The sequence below is a fragment of the Ptychodera flava genome, chromosome 22, assembly GCF_041260155.1.
Source record: "Ptychodera flava strain L36383 chromosome 22, AS_Pfla_20210202, whole genome shotgun sequence".
Taxonomy (NCBI): Eukaryota; Metazoa; Hemichordata; class Enteropneusta; family Ptychoderidae; genus Ptychodera; species Ptychodera flava.
Genome location: NC_091949.1, coordinates 16811063 through 16826007, shown reverse-complemented (window position 1 = coordinate 16826007; position 14945 = coordinate 16811063). Strand labels below are relative to the sequence as shown.

General features: G+C 36.9%; 1 long non-coding RNA gene across 1 annotated transcript; it reads right to left on the bottom strand.

Annotated features, from left to right (window-relative positions):
• Positions 1-824: 824 nt before the first annotated feature.
• LOC139122364 (uncharacterized) lies at positions 825-4622 on the bottom strand. The gene is made up of 6 exons (XR_011549434.1): positions 4466-4622; positions 3708-3872; positions 3387-3454; positions 2234-2473; positions 1589-1822; positions 825-890 (listed from the first exon to the last, which is right to left on the bottom strand). It is a non-coding gene; the product is annotated as an uncharacterized lncRNA (long non-coding RNA).
• Between the last annotated feature and the right edge of the window lie 10323 nt (positions 4623-14945).

The window sequence follows — 14945 nt, the reverse complement described above, 5'->3', positions numbered from 1 at the left end:
CTTAAAATAACTGTTTTAATATTCTTGCAGACTTTATCATAATAAAGGAACGAGAGTTCCACGATGAACAGACAATGATGTATCAGAACAAACATGTTTACAGTGAAATTGAAGAGGCGGTGATAAGTATTTTTTTATTAGATTCAGGTGTACTCTCATTATGCATCCATGCCATGACTATGCACACGGAGTACTTGACGCTATGCAGGGCACAGACAATATCTAAGTTGTTTATATGCAAGAAAATGAAATCGATTAGACGGCAGTCAACATTTGGTTTAAATTTAGATTCCGATCTACCTTCGCTGAGTGTTTCAAAAACATCCTTCGTTCGGAACTCCGGTGTTTTAACCATCGTGCTCTCTACTTGTACGATTACTGTACAGTAGCTTTCCAGTCTTGGATTGCCTCGATCCGAGACACGGAGTGTTATGTTGTAGAAATCTCCGTAGAGCTCCACATCCATGTTGTCGACGTCCAATGCTATAACAAGATCACTGTAGCTGTTGTTGTGTATGCCGGTTGTCGGGGACAAACTGAACTTGTCATTCCCTCCACTGACAATACTGTAGTCTACATAGCTATCATATTGGTATGGAACGTATGGTGAATCATCATCAAGGCTTCTACAGTGATTACATAGTCTAAAAAAACGAAGATACAATGACAAGTACCTCATAAAATATAGCAAACATGAAAATGGGTTTTAAAAATGTTATGCAATATATTTGTTGGTTTCAATCCGGTTCGAACTCACAACATACGGTACCAAATCACAAATAGCCGAGAAATTTGCTGAAAAACGATTACTTACCACCACCTGAGAACATATCGGTGATATGTTCATAGTACTCAGATTGCAGGAAGTAAGGGGCATTGTCATTTACACCCTAAAATGAAACGTTAAAAGCTTTTAAAGTTATTCTTAACTGGGAAATTAAGCATTGAATTTTTTATAAAAACTTCCTTTAATTATTGATTTTCAAGAGACACCATACTTTATACATGTGATTATCATTTAACAAATTAAGAGAACACATGTTTTGTGAGGAAAAGTACAGCTCTGTTCAACAGTATTAAACTTGTATCTTGAGACTTATACATGGCAGTTAAAGTCACACCAATGATTTGATTTTCGATTCTCTGAAGTGGTGGGGGTATAAACGTGTTTTGTCTTCCATTCCTGAAGTAAAGACTCCATAAACGAAACACTGTACCATTAACGTTTAACGACCAATTGAAGGTAAAATGAAGCCTAACTCCATCGACATCTTCATTGCATGTTTTCTTTGATGATTCGTACTACAACATTATTAGGGCAAATGTCTAAGGCACTCCATTTTAACACCCACAGCAACAAAGGATATGGAAAAGTATGACTTTTTCAACAACCTAGTAGACACGTTTTTGCATGCTTGTAATGTCTAGAAATTAATACAGTACCTTCATCCTGATAAAATGCTCCACACCATATCAGTTTATAATGATAGATCAAAGAGTTGTTTTCCGGGATATTATTTTGACATGTGATTGAATAGGGAGGAAAATTTGAACGTATCATTGCTCGAGGAATAATTTAAAATTTTACCTCTACATTGACATATACTGTTGTTGTGTTATCCAAAGGAGGATCTGCAATGTTTTGTGCCCTTACGGTCAGCACGTATTTCCCTCCATAAATCGGATCAAGGTTGTCGTAATCTAACGGACTAACAATACTGATCACTCCCGTTATGTCTACTTCGAACGCATCTACGACTGGATATAATCCGATCATAAAGTAATATATTTTTCCATTGTCGCCAATATCATCATCCGTGGCCTGAAAAGATCAAAACACGCATTTCGGACTGTTAGAGACTTAAAGAGAAAATATCAACTCGGAATTTTGTAAAAATTGGTGCATGAAACTTCTTCGCTTTATGAGTGAACTTGTGTGTTAACGCCAAAAGCAAGCATGCGATTTTCATCTGAACTTTAATTGCTTGATACTCATTTGCATAATTGCTAAATACAATGAATGATGACTATTGCATCTCTAATCACATAACATTAAATTAAACGAACAATACCACTTGGTATCATTGGTTGGTTTTGAGATAGCATAGTCAAAAGCTTTTATGTTTATTGTTCGCTTATAGGGCGTCAATGCCAGTGTCAGTTACAGAGGCAACAGACTGAAACTTAGAAAAGCGATGAATTCACAGTGATAACAGTGCTTACAAAAACTTACCTGGACCCTGACCACCGAGACATTAACTTCGTTTTCTTTAACGAAGACTTCACAGTCCAAAGCAATGAATATAGGACTATTGTCATTTATATCATCCAAGTATATGTCTAACTCGGCATTGCTTTTCTTCCGCCGCCATCAGTAGCTACTACCATCACTGTATGCAAATCCGTTGTTTCACGATCCAAGTTGTAACTGTCATACACAGTAACATTTCCAGTCAACGGATCAATGTCGAATCTTAATTCCGATGAGAAAGCAATAAAACACAGTGTTTTATGTGAAAACTTTATATTTATATATATTGCATTTATTAACATATTCATACCCTATTTATCAAAACGGAGTGTTCTACTCATTAGAGAGTGAAATAATTTAGTACTTGAATTGAGTAGAATTGACGTTTATTTTTGGCTTTGTTCATTTTATACTCTACTTAAGAGTTGTGATTACGACAATATAGTGCAATTCAATTGTGTTCAATGTAACAGCTATTGGTGTTTAACTAAATGCAGATTTACTGTTAATTTGATTCCATTCTCATATTTACTTTGAAGAAAGATGTTTAGGGTCGATATACACCTATCTTGTCTTAGACAGACACAGACAGTCTTCAAATCGACTAAGTTCCTCATGTTTAGAAAAGCTCGTTCAACGTCGTTTGACTGTGAAGACACTGATGATATTAAATCAAGGTAACCATCGCCTTCAGAACAAGATCCCCATTGCCTCTCCCAAATCAAACGGTTGCCCCTATCACAGTGACACATTCTCAAAGTTAAAACTATTTACCATATGTGTTGGTGTAACTGGCGACCGCAACGGTTTCTAGGATTACGTTTACTCAATATCATGCTTCCCCAGGGCAGTTAATGAACCATGGATTGTTTGCACCATAATCATACATATTTGCCATGCATTGCATCATATAATAAGACAATTTTGCTGAGGGTTGATGTTATATGAACTTTCTTGTCGCCACTTCTGTCCTATACTCTGGCAATACATTTGTTTCCCGAAAGGTACAGTCTTAGCTGGGCTCTGACTTCATCGATATTCGTAGACTAACATCTACTTGGATTGCTAGCTTCTATATTCACTGATCATTCAGTATTGGGAAGATTGATACGTTTAGATACTTAGATAAACTTACAAGTAGTAAGTATCGCCAACAAGGGAATACGTTACTTCACCGTAGACCCCCGAATCCAGGTCAGTTGCCTGAAAACGAGATGTTCAGTTTACCTTAAAGGTTATTTATGATCTTCAAAAGTCCGAATTAGATCAGAGTGAAATAGAATGCATAATATTCTGAGATTTATACAGAGATGAAAGAGTTGAAAGATCCGTTGGGCACAAATATACAAATATGACATATAGAAGATAACGTCAATTTAATATATAGTATGCATGCATGCATGCATTGATATACTTTCGAATATAGTACGTATATAATAAAAACTCCATGACATACATTTAGTCTTATAATATGTGTTCCGTACGGTGAATGCTCCTCCACTCTAGCTTCATAACGATGTGCATCGAATGTCGGCGAATTATCATTCTTGTCGATCAAGTGTACAATCACATCAGCGGTGTTGTTAAACTCTTCGAAGGTAAACATCTCCCTCGCTAGAATCTGACAAAAAGATGAAATCTTTGATACTGATTACTTGACTACATTTCGCCAAAATGATACCGGGGTCTTCAGTCATAATATTATAGTTTTTCTTCAATTAGCTCACACCCAATTGCAGTATTCTCAGGTTTGATCACATTTGAAGGATCCTGATCGGATTCGATTTATTAAAGTATGAACATTTATGACACTTGGATGTCTAGTTCTGATCGCATTTGGAAAAAAAGTGGTAACGAAACCTATCTTTCATATTTCTTCTTGTGTGAGCTTCCCTTTTTGATTTGTAAGGACATGTTGCAGAAGAGCATTACTTCATGTTTATCTATCGGAATGAATACAGCAATGGAAAATAAACAAAATGAATAGTTTGTTTGTCGATTTTGATATTTGATTGACTTTACTTTCTCCCAAAAAGCAGAAAAATAACAGTTTGATAAATTCACAATTGCTCATCTGAACTGCATCATTCGGAGAAAAAATTGAACGATTCATTGTGGAAATGTAGCGGTGTATGTGATGGTGGTTACTGATAACTGAATCGTACTACTCAAACCACAGTTACTTATGCAAGTCTAAGATTTTTATAAACCAACCTGGATGTGGAAAGTTTGTCTTCGCTCGTAATCAAGAAGGGTGGATCTGTAACTTTAATGATGACGGATGCCTCGTTCTGTGCAAAGTGTGGAATCACATCAAAAGCAAATGCAGCTTCCTCATCGCCAATTATGCTCAGTTCAAATACAGCATTTTCTTCCTGTAGAATAAGACAGTATGTTCAAAAAGTCTTGTGTTGCTCTAGTCTGTGACATCAATATTGGCGTTACACACACTAAAAATGAACAGGGTAGTTATCTTCATGCCTAGCTAGCGTTTTCGAGTGGCTGTTTAAGGTGGAGTTGTACATAACACAGCGTATTTCGCTAAAATCAACTTTGCAAAAATTCATTTCATTTTCATAAATTTGTTAACCTAAGATTATAATATTGGTCGGGTCATCGTGAAGTATAACAAGGTCATTTAAGTTGGGTGACAAAGAAGTGTAAGTTTACGCAAATTTATGCAAATCACCTGATGTCTTTGCTTTCTTCTCCCGTTTTCAAATTTCAACAAATTCAACTTCTCTCCGGTTGGATCAAAGTATCAGAAATTTTCACACTATATTCTTTAAATACTATATGGCAATAATCTTGTTCGCCAATGAAGATCTTACATTTGGTATATGAGTAATTTGAACTTTGCTTATCATGGTTCAATCACCCTCGAATTTTGAAAATGTTCTTTTAGCCTCAACATTTAAGAGTAAGAATAGATACTGCGAACAAAATCATAGTTTTTTCCTTCACGTACTCATGTTTCAAATGCTATATTAAATTTAACATAAGTATCGGTATTACTTAAATTAATGTATATCATTCATACGAAACTTGGTTTTCTACCCCAAATATGTACCTTTTTCATCCTTCCAGTAAACTATTTCTACATACTAAATCTCAAATTCTCTGCTTCTTGAAAATACATATTGTGAGGGGGTTTTCATGTTAACTTTTGTAACAAGAAGTGAGCTCACCATTTACTAAGCACAGGAGTTAAGTTCATGCCAAGTAGTTCAGCTTTGAAAGAAATCAATCTTGTGGTGAAGAGCACTCTGTTCACTTTAATTATGCAATTTATTCGATTTGCTACATTGTCAGATACCAGTTCATGACTCACCTTATCCAAATCGGTCACTGTAATGTTCGTCACATCGACGACAGCGTTGATTGGTGCGTTTTCACGGATATAACCAACATACCGGTCGCTTGAAAACTCTGGTTTCTCGTCATTGACATCCAAAACTTTTACATACACCGAAGTATATGATTCCATACCTTCGATTAAGCTTTCTGGCATTGTAGACCACCACCACCACCAGGTAGATGAATCATTACTTCCGCTTGACGTCGTCGCATTCACCGTGGTATCTACTTCCGTACTTTGTAAAAAAGGCGGCGTTATCGTACTCATCGTGGTATCTGCTTTCGTACTCACTGTATACGGCGGTGTTGCCGTACTCACCGTGTTATGTGCTTCTGTACTTCTATAAACGGCGGCGTTGTCGTACTCATCGTGGTATGTGCTTCCGTACTTTCTATAAACGGCGGCGTTGTCGTACTCACCGTGGGATGTGCTGCCGTACTTTCTATAAACGGCGGCGTTCCGTACTCACCGTGGTATGTACTTCTGTACTTTCTATAAACGGCGGCGTCGTAGTACTCACTGTTGTATGTTCTTCCGTACTTCCTGTAGACAGCGGTGACGTCGTCGGATTGTCTGTAGAAGTAACTTCGTCCAAGCCTTCGAAGTAGTAAGGGTGACAGCTGTAATTGGTTGATGTCACTTCCTTTGCCTGAAATTACACACACATCGGAAATGCATACTGGCATTCACCTATTTTTGTATGTCTGAACTTAATCGAATTGCATAAAACAATATTCATTATTTCGAAAAATCCATAACGTTTAATGGCATCAATTTCTATAGTAGTGTATTTCACTATTAAAGTTGTCAATCATTCACCCTGTCAGGAAACGTCAGAGTTCTGATTCGCCGAGTATTGTCACGTGGCATGATGTCAGAAGTGGCTAACCTTGAGAGCAATCTCCTGAGAGCAATAGTCAACGCATTTGTAACCAAATTGGAGAAGATCTCAGGTAGTTCGCTATGATGAAAAGATGCGCGGTTTGGGGCTGCAACAATACAAAGCTAGATGATTTTGGTCTAAATTTGTGCTGTTAAGGGACTGGACATAAATTACAGGGGGGGGTGGGCCGGTGTTTTTCGAAAAACCGCTGCGTAAAAAATAGTGACCCTTCAAAAGTTCATGCACAAAAATTAGTGACCCTCCCCTTATCCGTGCATGAAAATAAGTGACCCTCCCCTGTTACTCAATACCCCCCAAAAAACCCGCAATGTGTTAAAGACCCCCTTCTGACTTGCTATACTTTTTAAGTCGCCCTCCCGAAAGGAAGGCAAAATGTGGCCGATATAACGCGTTGTCCAAGAAATATCAAATCATATGTGTGTGATAATTCATGTAAATGTACTTTGCTTGAAGTGGCAGGTAAAAAGTGCATGCCTGTACAAAAAATGTAATTTTTAGATTTTATCGATAATGTTGATTCACTATACATGTAGTCGACTATAAGAAAACTACGAACGTGTATTTTCCAGTATAAAACTAGCTATATCTGTTCATATACAGATGTTTAATAACTGATATAGATATACTTGATTAGCATGGGTTGTTTACAAGTGCACATGTGAACAAGATATTTGATTTTGGAATTTCTGTCAAAATGTTGATCCACTATACATGGGAGTCTATGACAAAACTATACATGGGAGTCTATGACAACACTGTCAAAAAATTTTCAGAATTAAAAATTTGCACTATTTGTGCATATATGGACCCTCAATAATTGACATAATTATGCTTGATTAGAAGAGGGTGGTAAAATGTGCATCTGTGTACAATAACTTTGTTTTTGGAATTTCGCATAAAATGTTGATCCACTATACATGGGAGTCTATGACAAACTGTAAAAAAAAATTTCAGAATTAAAAATATGCACTATTTGTGTATATATGACCCTGAATAATTGACATAATTGTGCTTGATTAGAAGAGGGTGGTAACACGTGCATCTGTGTACAATAACTTTGTTTTTGGAATTTCGCATGAAATGTGGATCCATTATACATTTTAGTCTATGAAGAAACTATGAATAATTTTTTTTTAAATACAAAACTTGGCAAATCTGTGTATTTATGTATGCTTGATTATTGATATTTATGTTCTTGATTAGACTAGAGTGGTTACAAGTCCATGTTGTGTAAGAAATTTGATTTTGGAATTTCACCGAAATGTTGATTCACTATACATGGCAGTCTATGGTGAAACCCTATGAATAATTTTTTTCCAATACAAAAATAGGTAAATCTGTGCATTTATGTACACTGAATTATTGGTACTAATGTTCATGATAGACTAGAGTGGTTTCAAGTCAATGGTTGTGCAAGAAATTTGATTTTGGCATATCACTTAAATGTCGATTCACTATACATGGCAGTCTATGATGAAACTATGAATAATTTTTTTCCAATAAAAAAATAGGAAAATCTGTGCATTGATTATTGGTATTAATGTTCATGATTAGACTAGAGTAGTTTCAAGTCAATGGGTGTGCAAGAATTTGATTTTGGAATTTCACTGAAATGTCCATTCACTATACATGGCAGTCTATGATGAAACTATGAATAATTTTTTTTCCAATACAAACTTGGTAAACCTGTGCATTTATGTACACTTAATTATTAGTATTAATATTCATGATTAGACTAGAGTGGTTTCAAGTCAATGGTTGTGCAAGAAATTTGATTTTGGAATTTCACCAAAATGTTGATTCACTATACATTGTAGGCTATGAGGAAACTACAAATAACTCATAGGTTATCTGATCCTAAATTGTTATTCAAAAGTTGTTCGACCTGAAGCTTCCAGTTGTTATTGATGACACTATGCACTATTCTGAACAGTTTTGTATTCTGTCAATGTCCTCAAAAAATTAAAAAATGTACATACAGCGACATGAACGTTTGACACCGACCTATACCCAATGTATTGTCAATGGGAGAATGATGTCAAATAAGTAATCTCCCAAATTGTTATTGAAAGAGTTATTATAGGGGACAGTTATGCACAATAGTGTTGAATAAGTAGAAATCATGACAACTTAAATCAATGTGGCTGCTTGGATCATCAATACATTGTTTATTATACCTGAAATTTGCGCCCGAAGGGCGCGCCGAAAATGGTAATGGCAGAAAATGAAAGTGCCAGGAGGTATTTTTTCTTTTTTTCAGTATTCCATAACGTGCACATGCAATTTCAGCTTTGATGCATGAAAAAGGTGACCCTCCCCCATAGGCTTGCACAAAATTTTATGACCCTTCAAAAATGCTTGCGCGAAAAATGGCGACCCACCCCCAAAAATCACCGGCCCACCCCCCCTGTAATTTGTGGCCAGTCCCTAAACACCTACAATTTTTACAATGATAGCATGGCAGAGTTGTGTGCTGAGTGTCAGTGTGATAATACCAGCAGCCGACTCTGCACCGAGCTAGCTCAACCGCAGTGTACTGTACAGGAATAGCATGATGCTCGGACATGGAGCCAACCCACCCAAGATATTCAATGAATGAGACTCAAGCCTTTCATAATTAGTAGCTTCCTGAAATGTACTACTTGATAAACTTGACTATGTTATAACGCCTAAAATACTGAAGCTGTTAATCTGTTCCTCCACCGCCCGGACACCGGACGTGAGAGTCTATAGCAAGAACATTAGGAGTGATGCGTATTGAAAGGGTCGAATCAGGCTCGCCACCTCGGTTAATTAATTGAAGTTTCACTTTTTTCTAGGCTCTATATACAGTTGTTTAGGTCTGCTATTCGCATCATTGATTACAAAACTGTAGTAAGTTAAATATACCGAACCAAACAAGGCGAGTTCATCGTTTTGCAAGGTCCAGAGTGCAGCTCGCAGCAGGGTCCCTAGGGGCCCCACTAGACACTGGCAATTTTCAATCAACCTTCCGATAGACTGCATCCTGTCAGTTTATAGTTGGGACCCTCTCCAGCTCCGTATGCTTGGGTAAACAGGAAGGCGTCTTGGCTCAAATCATGCTCTAAGGGACCGTTCAGTTTTTACGGCGAGGGGGGGGAGCGGCAAAATCCAGGGGGGGGGTCATCGTAATTTTGGAATCCGCGAAGGGGAGGGGGGTCATCGCTCTTTCACTTGGTAGGAAAGGGGCGCGTCACCACATTTTCAAAAACATAATACCTACAATAAAGTTCACTTTATGCCATGGCCATGATCGACCCTCTTTACAGGCGGGCCGCCGTCGGCGAACCACTACAATAATTTTACTTTATGTATTACCCATGACACTCTTAACGGGCAGACGCCTTTGGCGGCCCACTCCAATTAGGTTTACTTCACATGGCATGGCCATGATCAACCCTTTTTACCGGCGGGCCGCCGCACTATAATAAATTGACTGTATTGTAATACCCCATGACCATCTTAACAGCCCGACGCCTTCAGCGGCCTTGTCCAGTAAACTTTACTTTATGCAATGGCCATGATCGACCCTCTTTACCAGCGGGCCACCTTTGGTGGCCCACTAGAATAAAGTTGACCTTACGTAATTGCCCATGGCCCTCTTAACCGGAGGGCTGCCTTTGGCGAACCACTCAAATAAAGTTTACTTTATACAATGTCTATGGACATAAGTTGTCTATGGAAATGAAGTTAAAATTGCCTTACAGTCGTCCTAATGAATGGACGTTTGCATGAATGTGGCTGAGAAGTTTGTGCACTGGCATCTCTACTACACGAATAAAGTGTGCCGCGTACCGGGGTTCAAATCCAAACCGTGCCGGTAAATTTGACATATGGGTTTTGGTTATATTTCGGCGGGGGGGGGGGGGGGTCATCAAATTTGTTTTCGTCTGACAAAGGGGGGTCATCTATTTTTCACGAAAAATGCAGGGGGGGTCTATATTTTTTTGAACACCGGCGACAAGATTTTTTGCCGCCCCCCCCCAGGCCGTAAAAACTGAACGTCCCTCAGTATGTCCTCTTACATTAGAAATGTCACCGAAGGAATTACATGTAGCCAATTTATCGGCGATAAATCAAAACGTGGGTTGGCGGCCATATTGGCGTTGGTGCCTGACTAGACTTGCCTCAAGTTTGTGGACATATAAATATCAAAACAGAATAAATTGAAGGAATTTGAATAAAATCAATCGACTGTCACGTTATAGTGAGGTGACACTGAAGCAATTTACTCTGGTTGGCTCCTGGTGGATCGGGAGGGGGAGGGGGCTTGGCCAAGCTTAACTGGTGCGGCTCGCCGACAAGCGACCGAAGTGGGGTCTGCCTGGCATCTCAGGTGTTTTTATTGCGTACTGCAGGAAAGCACATGATCAATATTAATTCCACAGGCAGTAAGGCCTGATAAAAGTAATATGCTTGTCTAATAACTTTCGTAGAGAACTGGGCAGGTAGATCTAGATGTCTTATGAAGCTGTGGACTGTTTGCGTTGACCTACTCGACTAGAGAGGCCGGCTGGTCTAAGGGGGGCATCACACTGAGTGAACTGAGGCACAAAATCTACGCTCACAATATTTCCGATGGTATCATTTTCAACCGTAACACTACCGGTAGACTCTTCGTTACTGGCTACCCTCATTCCAAACAAATTCTTGTGAGAAATGACTGTCACTTTCCAATTATAGACAGAACATAAGATATTTGCCATTCTGCAATTGTGTATAACTTCTCCTTTCTATGCTCACGATCGCCACTTATGATGTCACAGAAATGGAGGCGATCTTCGTGGAGTTTTTTTTGTCCAGCCTCGAACATTTCTCATAATTCAGTATTTACCAATGGGAAAAGGGGAAATAACCTACCATCTAGCTTAGAAATAGTATTATTATTTATTGACAAAAATATTTAAAAAAATGTTTTCTTGGTGAGATATACCCCTTAAGCTGTACATATACAGTCCACAACTATGTTTCCATTATTCATCTAGGCATCTTTCTATGAAGGATTTCTTTCCTGAGAAGAACTCATGGATTTAATGCATAAATGATTTATAAATATAGTTTTGTCTATGCATTTATATAGTCGTGAATGTGTATGTACTGATTTACATGTGTGTGTGTGTGTGTGTGTGTGTGTTTGTGTGTGTGTGTGAATTTGAGTCAACTTACCACGATCGTAATGTTAAGGATATCGTTCATTAATGATTCTCTATCAATTTCTCTTCATTAGTATAGATTAGGCCTCGTCCAGAACCGATGTTGTCTACCCTAAACGAAGAATAATTTGAATCTGCAAAGAAAATCACAATATTTTACGTTTATTGAAATACTTTAAAATGACAGATAACCGATTGCTTTGGTTTTGATCGTAACGAAATGTAATTCGGATTTGAAGGATCCAAAATTCACTAAAAAAATGTTGCAGTTATCATGATGTCGCTCGCCAACTTTCTGATGAGAGAGAGAGAGAGAGAGAGAGAGAGAGAGAGAGAGAGAGAGAGAGAGAGAGAGAGAGAGAGAGAGAGAGATACACTGAACCTTGTGGAGAATTCATAGTTAAAACTTGGGTCTAACAACTCTGTCAAGCGAGAAATGATACAAGTAACATACCATTACATGTGTTATGGTAGGCATGGTAATTGCAACAGAGATTTACCTTGAATGGAGAACGTAACATTGTCATTTATACCTCTATCACCGTCGACAGCAGATACCTCAAGAACAAAGTCACCCTAAATAGAGAAAACAAATAGCACTGTTACGAACATAATAATATTGCATTTTCCTTGAATAGAAGCGTTGCTAGGTCAAACACATTCTAAAAGCTAACCTGGAAATAGTGTTGTTTTTCTTCACTGAGAGTGTTTTCTCTTTCAGAATTGAAAATTGTACATCGAAACTACGGTGTTTGAGGTCAGAGAGAACACAGAACGACTTTTGTTTTGGAAAAAGAAAATAGTTTTCTCAACAACACGAAACACGAACATAGATATCGACTAATGTCAGTTCGCTATCAGTGCACAAAAATATACGCTATCTTCAGTTCTAGTCAAAAGGTATTACGTGTTTTTATTTATAATCCCACTAATTTGCCTATTGATATATTTTAATAGTGGCTGTAATTTATGTTGATATAAATATCATTTCAAATTACTCACCGGGAAACTATTTTCAAATACGGTGGCAACATATGGCAGGTTCAGAAATTTTGGTGGCGTATCGGGTGCATCATCAACTATAACATAAACTGTCTCAGATACCGATAGTCCCCCACCATCCTAAATGGTCAGGTTTTAAAAGATGATTATTTCATGGCGAGGTAATCAATGGCTCTCTGTTTCAAAACCCTGTTAATTCCTTTGTTTATCTCATCTATACTATGTTGATGTAAATAAACGACGATTGAAATATTATATCACATCCTATACAACATCTATCACTTGCAACTTGTATATTATTATATTTATAATCGCATATTATGTATATATATATATATATATATATATATATATATATATATATATATATATATTTAGTATTTCGTATCTCTCACAGCAATGATTGCCCAGATTATTACCAATTATGTGATACGATGTATGTCATTGTCTATTTATTTCCGTGCTCGTCGAATGTATTCATTGAGACATTTGTAATTTTAAAATAGAAAAATTAAATGAAGAGATAGATAGATAGATAATTAGATAGATAGATAGATAGATAGATAGATAGATAGATAGATAGATAGATAGATAGATAGATAGATAGATAGATAGATAGATAAAATAATGAGTGTGTATGTGTGTATTCCATTTTAGATAAGTTTTTGTAGCGTCTGGAAATGATAAGTCACAATATTAGTATCCAAGCATTTTATCCATCCATATCCAGCATTTACTTCAAACCTATACGGCGAACAAATAGATTAGATAAACATAAGGCCAAAGTCCCTGAAGCTACTATAGACATGGATACAAAATTAAGTATTTCCTTACTGTATGAAATTATCTCACTAAGGTCATCCTACGGACAAGTAAACTAAATATTAAAGCTGTCTGACCAGCGGTTTTGAAAGAACAAGCAACTCAACAGTTGACAGAGCTCTGTTGAGTTATGTAGAGAATAACCTTTTGTGACACATGTATTGATGAAGAAGGTGGATATCTTTGATTAACATTGTGAGTTCTGTTTAATAAGTTGAGACTGTACATACTCAGAGAAAGCACACTGAAGAGACAAAGGTTTGAAACTTAAGAAGTTCAAGGTCATCAAAAGCATTATAAGGAATCATGTTACACTTTCATTGCACTGTTACACAGATTGCATAATTGCTATAAATAGCACATGAGGAATCTTTATACAGCCCAGCTTTACCATAAAACCCTATCACTTTGACCACTCTTTTAATTGACCACTCTATTTTTTTCCTCAAAAAGTAATTTTATTTTATCCTTACCAAGTCAACCATAAATGGAAATTAGAACTTTCTCTATCTCTATCTCTATCTCTATCTCTATTGACTTTTTTGAGCAATTTCTTTTAGATAACATACAGGGCACAATAAATGACGGTTCAGAATATGTCAAAGTTGGGATTCAGGAAAGTTGCCTTTACATGTTTTAATCCTCCAAGATGGTAAGCATTTCACTATGAACTGTCAAAAAAAGTTGAACTTTCTGATAATTCTACACTAAAATTATTTTGGCTTTGATGATTTCCTAATTAATTCAATTATTTAAAATCATATTAATTATTTTTTCTGGGTGAATTGATAGGGTTTATACAGTACAAGAATTACATACAATGTAAGTCAAATTTTGACCAAAAATGACAAAAATTCCTTAAAAATACAGATTTGCATATTTCATCACAATTTGAACAAGTCTAAGTTGGGTTACCCCTAGGGACCTGTATACCAAATAACAAAGCTGTCTGACCAGCGGTTATGAAGAAGAAGATTTTTTACCAAAAACACCTTTTTTGGCATTAATTTGCCTATTTTCAACAATATCAAAAAATCAAAAAAAATAGTTTCTCAAATCGTATTTTTCATCTACACAACAAATATCAAATCAGTAAGTACTGCGGTTCTCAAGATATTTGAGTGGACGGACGCCTCACAAACGACATACATACATACATACATACATACATACATACATACATACATACATACATACATACAGACTGACGACGGACGCCGGACGATACCCATCCCAATAGCTCTATATATCTATAGACTATAGTCATAGTAGCTAAAAACCAAACAAATAAGCTCATTTTCGATTGTGTGAACGTTGTCTGACATTCACAAGGACAGTGATAAAATGACGCTTTTACTACACATATGTCTATGGTGGATAATCAGGTAATAGGTTTTCTTGAATACCGTCTTGTGGATTCATCGTGCTTGTAAA